An 8,759-nucleotide genomic window follows, 5' to 3' on the forward strand; every position below is an offset into this window, starting at 1 on the left:
AGCGCTAAATAAATGGTATCTGTGGAGACTTAGGATCCGTGGATTTCTTTACCGTGTTTTTTTGCTTGTGCTATTTATCTGCAGTAAGATTGCATGATGTTTCTTTTTCACGGATACGAGAGTGTAAGGCCCCGTTCATACGTCGAACTTTTCACGAGCCGAACCTAACCATTTGGTTCGGCGCATGTAAAGATCGACGTATGAATCAGTTAGGATCGACAGATATGTATTTGGGTCGACCCGCCGTTCTATTCGACTGCGCCAGTCGAATAGAACGGCAAAAGTTCGACTTCGATTCAGACGTCAAACTTTTATATGTGCCGAACCACAGAAATGCATACGTTACGTGTGATTATATAAATTATATCTATCCCAGAGGTCTGCGCGTTCCATCAACTTGGCATGGCGGGAAAAGAGGAATGTGCTTGTCACTCGGGCCGTAAGGCGGCACGAGTTAAGGTTTCGGTAGCGTTATCAATTTTTTTTTTTATTTTTGGGGTAACGATAGGCCGAGAGATAAGACTTCGGGCCACGAGTTATTGTTCTCGGTCTCGTTTTTTGTACTCGGGCGGCCCGAGTTCAGTCTTCGGTCGCGTTATTAAATTCTTCGCGTTCTTTGTACTCGGGCCATGAGGCACCGAGTTAGGGAAGGGGAGGGGAGGTCCCCCAACTCCCTCATTTTCTTTCGCTTCCTTAGCTCCCCCTCCCTTTCCCCGATGTGTTCTGCGAGTCGCTATTCTTTCGAATCAAAACATTTGGCGTCGGTTGTGAAGCGTTCTTTCTCAAATAACGTAAAGTAACCGTTTGTATCATGGCACGTAAATTGTATCACGCCACGTGCATTAGTGTTTTATCGCCCAGCAAACGCTTGTTTTAAATCACCAGTTCGAATGATTTCACAAATCCATGCCCTCATATAAATAAATATGTACTAAAAACCTCTTGTATAACGTAACGTAGCCGTTTGTATCATGGCACGTGAATTCTATCACTGCACGTGGAATTGTATTTTATCGCCTAGCCAGCTTTTGAATCTTAACCGGTCATTTGTTGAAGTTGCCTGATTAATTTGGTCAGCTCCTGACCATACGAAACAGAGCTGTAGCAATAAAACGATGAATCACTTCTGAAGCCTGAACTATTTTTTACTGAGTGTATATCTCTATATCTATCGATTTTGGGGAGTTAGCGATGCCGGAAGTTATCACTGCTAAAAGATCGTAGGCTTACGCACCACGCAGTCAAATATGGCCCGAGTACAAGCTGAAAACAGCTTCTTGTTCTTCTTGTTTCGAAACAACTTAATATACTTGTCTGAGATGCGAAAGATTAAAAAAACAAAGAATCTATTCTTGATGTGCACACGTACTTCAAACCGACAGAAACTTTCCAATACAGGCTATATCAAAGGCGAAGCCTCAAGACTTCTCAGAACAAAATCTTCAAAAACAACATTTGAAGAAAACATTACTTTATTCAAACAGAGATTACGCTACAGAGGTTACCTCGATAACCTCATAGATAAAACTCTTTCAGAAGTCAACTTTAGCGAAAGAATGTTGGCACTACAAAACAAACAAAAAACGCGCAAAAACATTTTGCCGTTTGTTACGGAATATCGCCCTTCTGTGCCTAACCTAAAACAATTCAGATGAGTAAATGGCACTTGATAGAAAATCAGCCTCTGCTTAGAGAGATCTGCAAAGACCCTTCCCTACTTTCGTACGGAAAAGGGAGATCTGTGAAAGACGTACTCGTAAGAGCAAATTAGCTTTGAAGGTCATATTCTTCCTATCTCGACCAATAGGTGCCGTGTTTGGCCTGTCTCCATTATTTTACCAAACAAGCTCTTCCATGTCAGAATTCATCTTTCCCGCCATTTTGAATTTTGCTGAGTAAAAACAACAGCCGAAGACCACGAAAATCTATTTTCTCACTTAAGCTTTAATTAAGTTCGACTTCAGTTAGGTTCGACGTCTGAATCAACTACCGAACTCCTAATTATTTGGGTCGACCTTACTAGTTATTAGGTTCGGCTAATGTAAAGTTTGACGTATGAACCGGGCCTAATATATCCCGGCCCCGTCACTACGACGCTGATCATTGTTGTCTGTCGCTTTCGAGAGCTACGGTTTGAATCTGTTTCCTGTGAATTCGGGCAAACCGAAACTACTTCTCCCATGAAGTTTCGTCCCTCGGCGAGTAATGCATACTTATTCCCGGCATGCCAGTTTTGTTCGTACAGTTTGTCATATTGGAGTTACCAGCCGCATGATAAGTCGTCGAGGTCGAAGTAACTTCCCTCGCCGCCATGACACTCGCGTGTTCCAAAGTATTTCCTACGTCACAACCTTGCAACACGATCGTTTTGGCCAGGCGCAACATGGAGACATTTTCCGGCGCTAAATTCGAACCTTTCAGGGATTATAATTACGGATTGAGAGGGTTTTGTTCGGTAAAACCAACATATTCAGACCAAGAATTCATAAACTATCAAAATGTGACAAAAAAAGTTTTTACTTAATAGGCACTTTAAGGTCAGCGACCAATATTAACAAATAAGTAAGTCACGTCCATTCATTCATTCATTTTTGTGCAGCATCACGGTGAAGGCACAAACTCCGGACATCCTAACAAGACTGACCCAAAAATAGCTCACAGGAAGACGTTAAGATACCGGAACTGCCAACTTTCCGTTTCAATGAAAGTATAATTGCACTCGGTGTTGGTGTATTGCATAAATAGCGATTGTTTGAGAAAAATCACCCAAGTCACAATCGTTCTTCTTGTTTCTAATTTGTAATTTTTATCTTCTCTTTCATTTAATTTTGGTCAATTGTAAATAATATTAGTCGTTAGTCGTGCATTAGTGTTTTATCGCCCAGCAAACGCTTGTTTTAAATCACCAGTTCGAATGATTTGAGGTGAGGTTCTAAATAGTTTTAGGTCAGTTTTCTCTTAAGAGATTGAATCGAGACTGCTTTCATTTTCGATCGACTACCTATGATTTTCTTACGATTTGAACAGTGATTTCAAATTTAAAAGACTTAAAAATAGCAATGGTTTTGTCTTGATAAACTGTGTAATTATGCATGAATATACAAAATAGTGCAGTCGAGGATGAAATAGTTTGCATAAATTAACTCAAGGCAGCTGAGAGCCAAACAAAAGCTTGACACAAATTAATGATTAGAATACTGCAGAAAACAATGCGAACAAACAAAATGAAGTTCATCCAGTAAGAACAAGTCACAGGAACAAGTCTCTGGTTACAGCACTGAACTGTGAGATGATGCGAGCGAGAACAACATCATCAGAGCAGAATCGTATCTCAAAAATCATGCAAATATGCATGGTGAGGTTTCTTTCTCTTTCAGTCAGTGGTCACTTTGTTGTAGCAATTCATTTGTTGTTTACTTAAGCTTAACATGACCAGCTTCTCTGTTACTGTTCGCCGCAAAGTTGTCGCGTGGGGAGTCGGATTCGAATGTCTTATTTCCCCTTCAGATAGTATTACGAGTTGGCAACCGATCAATCCGGACAAGAAATTTTTTTTTTTTTGAAGAAAGATGATCATATTTAGGGTGTAAATGTCTCGAGGTAATACTTATCATTTTTCCACTGGACATGAACTGAGAAATTTGCGTGTAACCACTTACCTCGCCGGACACCAATGTGATCCAGTTTTTTGTCAAGGTGAATTCATACAATCCAGAAGCCAAAAATGCAGACGGTATGACACAACAATACTGAACAGTTTTTAAACCCCTGCTGTGTCCCACGTCCATGGCATTTGATTGGTTAAAATCTTAATGATTGTTTACGTTCCAAATAACAATAATAGTTGTTTACGTTCCAAATTACAATAACTGATCAGACGCATTTGACCATGATTCCTGTTCTGAATCGGTGATCAGACAAACACTTCGCCGATGATCATCGGCGAGATTCATGTTATGTCTGTGTTAAATGAGCAATTGTAATTAAACCGATTGTGACATTCACATGAAAAATCCATGTCTATATATTGAAACAGTCACAAAATACGTGAAAGTATGTAAACCCGTTGTGAAGTGCTATCACGCGAAGAGACTTTTGTTTCAATTCATTTGAGGCAAATCTGTCAAAACAAGGAGCGTTTGTGACTGAACTTCTTCAACAGCATAGATGCTGTGACGGCATTCCAGCACTCAGGCGTGTACTCCGGTTTTGTGTGTTACAGCGGCAGTGCTCAAGGTTATCACTAAGAACGGAAATTTGGACGAAGAGAGTAATTCAAAGACTGTTTCCCCGAGAAGTGCCAGTCGTTACTAGTGCTGAGCAATTTCAGGAGGAGCAGAGACGAGACATACAGGCCGCCGAGACGTGTGGCAGCTCAAAATGCTAATTTCATTCGAAGACTTGGTGACCAGTGAATTAACTTGTCAATGTAGAAGTGTGTTCCGGGGTTATTTCGGCCGTCGTTACAATCAGAGACTTTCGTTGCTTTTTTTGAACTTTGAACTTCCATGAGGACGATGATATTTCGATGTTCTTATCTGTTGTGTGGAACTTTCGAGAGAGAATTTATCGTTTTGGAAAAATCACCTTAGTCACAATCGTTCTTCCTGTTTCTAAATTGTAATTTTTATCTTTTCTTTTATGTAAACAATAGTAAACAATATTAGTCGTTAGTTAGTAAGGTTCTAAATAGTTTAAGGTTAAAGGGACACAGTCAGCTTTGTTACCGCGCTGACCTGGACACTGGTTTTGTTAGTTTGAAAAACGCCTACCTCAACCCGAAATCAAAAGTACGCGTCGAATTCATCTAGAAATCCGCTTCAATCTTTCCAGTGTTTTATTGGATTTTCAATCATTTACTGTAAACCTGTTTCTGAGTAAGCTTTTGCTCATCCTATGATATAAATTATTTTTCATATTTCGTTAAAAACAGTATGAATCGCGTCTCCAACGGAACATGAAAAGAAGAGGTTGGAAACGTGAAGGCACCGGGCGGAAGAGATCTCCTGCGTTGACCAAAATAACGAGAAAAATCAATCAAAAACATTGGAAAACAAATCACTATTATATATGTTTGGAAAATCGCATTTCTCATCCTGGCGAAAGGTTCGTGCGGAGGGATCTTCGTAAACGATGCGAACTTCGCGTCACGGCTGCTTGGTTTACAGCTCAAACGAAGACAAGCTTCAGTACACAGTCGATTATCTCAGTCCTCCACAAGGAAAACCTCTATTAGAACCTTGTTTTCTATGGGCCGAGCAAGCGTTCTTGCAGTGACATGGGTTTGGTTCCTAAATTCAGATAACGGAGAAGTTGTAGAAACGAGATTATAAGAGCAAAATATTTGATCGAAAGCAGAATTGAAATAAAGCTTACCGGTAGTTTCGCTACTAAGTCGTTTCAGGCTCCACTGCAGTTCAGGCAATTCACTACGTTTTAAAATTGACATATTCTCTAACATTTGAACTCAATTTGCTTCTCATGCAAACACTGTGAAACGTAGAAACAGCTAAGATAATTTTTTACACGACCGGATACCGAAATAAACGATTAAATGATTCTTCGACTTCAGAGATATTCGTTGACTTTTGGCTTTCCCTGGACAAGTCTATCAGTAAATTCTCCATGGTATCAAGAAAATGAGTGTTCTAATACGACAACAGGTCTATAATCACTATAATAATTTTGACTGGCAAACACTTCGACTCGACAAGGTTTGTTTAGATTTTTCAAAGGATGCGCTTCTCAGCGCGAGCCTCGCACAAGTCGGACTTGTGATGAAGTGTGAAGAGCAAAAGAAATGGTATCTAATGCGCATGTGCACCAGATGACTGTGTCCCTTAAGGACGTTCGCGCTAATTGTTTATGCGCATCTTTAGTGCGCAAGTAACGCACACGCCACGCAATGTCACGCGCAATTCATGGCTGACGGTACACGGAGATAAACACACATGTCGGGCGATGTGACAGCATTAAAAAGAGGGAAAGGGGGAAATTCATTTCCGCTGCACAGTTTTAAAAACGAAAACTCGACGTGAAACGATTAGACGGGTTAAGGTTACAACAAAAAGCCCAAGTAAAGGCGTTCATACGGTCCTGCGGGTATTTCGCGCGAAGAGATTTAAGATATTTACTTGACTCTCGATATAACAAAATAATTGAAATGCAATCCTTTGTAGCCTATTCGTCAAACGAAGTCACCTTTAAGTTTTGATAGTAAACGAGAAAGTCTTACCTTACCAGAGAGCAATTTTATTGATCACCAATCCCGTGTACAATCAATCTCCACATACCCATTCTAGGTAAATAAATAAGCTTACTTCTCACATTCTCGCCTCGCTAACGGCTATAGATACATTTTCTTGGCATTGGCTAAACAGCTGTATAAGTTTTGAAGGTAGAATAACGATAAACAACTTAAACGATCAGAGCAATCATTGTGAGCTGTGCACGATGGGATAGATATCCCTGTTTAGGTTCCAGTGCTTCTCTGACCTGCAACGCAAAAACGTGACTTGGAATATGTCACCACAGCGGCTAGCTTGTCTTCATTATAACTCTCTTAGATGTCTGGTGACCCCCACTTTTTTTTAAATTGATCACTTTCTTTATCGATTGTCTACGTTTTAGAGAAAAATGAAAAAAATCTATGGGGCAGAAGTTTGATTATTTTCTATTTTTCTGTCCACGCGCCATCGAATTACACTCATTTTTGTCTGTAAGACGATCGCGAATGTCCTCTTTAAGGGCTACATTTAATTACAAGGATGACACCAGTAGGACTAATTTACGAAACATATACGCTTAGATAAAATTTGACAAAAATATTTTGTCTCCAGTTGCTCATCTTGAATATTTTAAACTTAAAACTGTGGAGATCATTTTGAGTTACGAAGGCCCAACTTTTCAAAATCAGGGTATTTTTCCAGCGCTGTATCTCTGAAACGAAGTGCGTGACCCCCAATTTTTTTTGCATTTCTGACATCAATAACTTATTAGCTGACCATACCTAAAGTATGAAAAAAAATCTGTGGGGCAGAACTTTTTCGCGCGAACGTCCTTAAGGTCCACGACCAATATCATCTGAGCAGAAGTCAAGCCGTGATGACTTCTTAAAACTTGCAATTATATGTTTAAATGTTTGAATGAAAATTCACCCTGAGTGGGATTTGAACCCACGTACCCCCACTACTAGTCGGGTGTGATAACCACTACACCACCAGGACAACCACGCTGGCAACGCAGTAATCGAGGGTGTGATTAACGTGGTTTTGGGGATGTGGGCCTCCCGGGGAATTTTTCTTTCAAGGTGACAGGGTAGTGGAAGCCTATAACTCCATTTGCAACCCATCTAAGGATCAAGTTAATGATGCACGACACAAGGCCAACTTAGTAGGTTACAATGGAGGATCCACGAAGGATACAGGCGATTTTCAATTAATAATTACTGTATATGTATAAGAGAACCACTAACCCTATGCACCCCAAATAATCATATTTTTGAATAAATGTTTGAAAGAAAATTCACCCTAAGTGGGATTTGAACCCACGTCCCCCCACTACTAGTCGGGTGTGGTAACCACTACACCACCAGGACAACCACGCTGGCAACACAGTAATCGAAGGTGTGATTAACGTGGTTTTGGGGATGTGGGCCTCCCGGGGAATTTTTCTTTCAAGGTATATTATTACATATTATAATTCAAAGAGAGGAAAAATACCCCCTGCGAAGAATTCCAAGATTTTGTTACATGATTTGTAATACTCGAAGCTAATTCCTACGCTGTCGGTTTGCAAAGTTTTGCTTCACTTGGACCGTATTCTCAGACGGTGTAAAGACCCCCACCTTTAACGCGGAGCCCCAAGTATCGCCCACAGGGACTAAATCTGGGTACATTTTATATTTACTCTAGTCAAAAACATCACAAACTTAATTGTACATACTCGCTTTGCAAGCAGCATCACAACATTAACCTGTTTGGTTTCGTTTTCGATCGACTGTCTGAGATTTTTCTTGCGATTTGAACAGGCTTAAATTATAAATAAAAAATAACAATGATTTTGTCTTGATTAACTGTGTATTTATGCATGAATATACAAAATAGTGGTTGAGGATGAAATAGTTTGCATAAATTAACTCAAGGCAGTTGAGAGCCAAACAAAAGCTTGACACAAATGAATGGTTAAAATACTTCAGGAAATAATGCGAACAAACAAAATGAAGTTCATCCGGTAAGAACAAGTCATAAGAACAAGTCTTTGTCTCCGAGAAGTGGTTACAGCACTGAACCGTAAGATGAAGCGAGCGAAAACAACATCATCAGAGCGGAATCGTATCTCAAAAATCATCGAAATTAAATATGCATGGTGAGGTTTCTTTCTCTTTCGGGTCAGTGGTCACTTTGTTGTAGCGATTCATTTGTTGTTTTCTTTAGCTTATAATACAAACCGATTGTGCCCTAACATGACCAGCTTCTCTGTTACTGCTCGCCGCAAAGTTATCGCGTGGGAGTCGGATTCAAATTTCTTTTTTGCCCTTCAGATAATATTACGGGTTGGCAACCGATCAATCAGACAACAAAGTATTTCTTTGGAAGAAAAATGATAATATTTAGGGTGTCAATGTCTCGAGGTAACTGACCTATCCGTTGAACATTATCTGAGGAATTTGCGTGTAACCACTTACCTCATCGGATACCAATGTAATCCAGTTTTTTGTCAAGGTGAATTCATACAATCCAGAAACCAAAAATGCAGAC

General features: G+C 40.0%; 1 protein-coding gene across 2 annotated transcripts in view; it reads right to left on the bottom strand.

Annotated features, from left to right (window-relative positions):
- The window catches only part of LOC146460922 (uncharacterized), a 94,334-nt gene extending 85,575 nt beyond the window's left edge, over nucleotides 1–8,759 (bottom strand). The window contains exon 1 of one of the 2 annotated variants that reach the window (XM_085087689.1): nucleotides 8,687–8,759. The gene's annotated coding sequence lies outside the window, so the exon portion shown is untranslated. Of the gene's footprint in view, nucleotides 1–3,659; nucleotides 3,753–8,686 lie in introns of those variants that run through there. The other variant, XM_085087688.1, reaches the window with a different exon arrangement.

The sequence above is a fragment of the Pavona decussata genome, unplaced genomic scaffold (assembly GCF_977016875.1).
Source record: "Pavona decussata unplaced genomic scaffold, jaPavDecu1.1 SCAFFOLD_207, whole genome shotgun sequence".
In the NCBI taxonomy this organism is placed as follows: domain Eukaryota; kingdom Metazoa; phylum Cnidaria; class Anthozoa; order Scleractinia; family Agariciidae; genus Pavona; species Pavona decussata.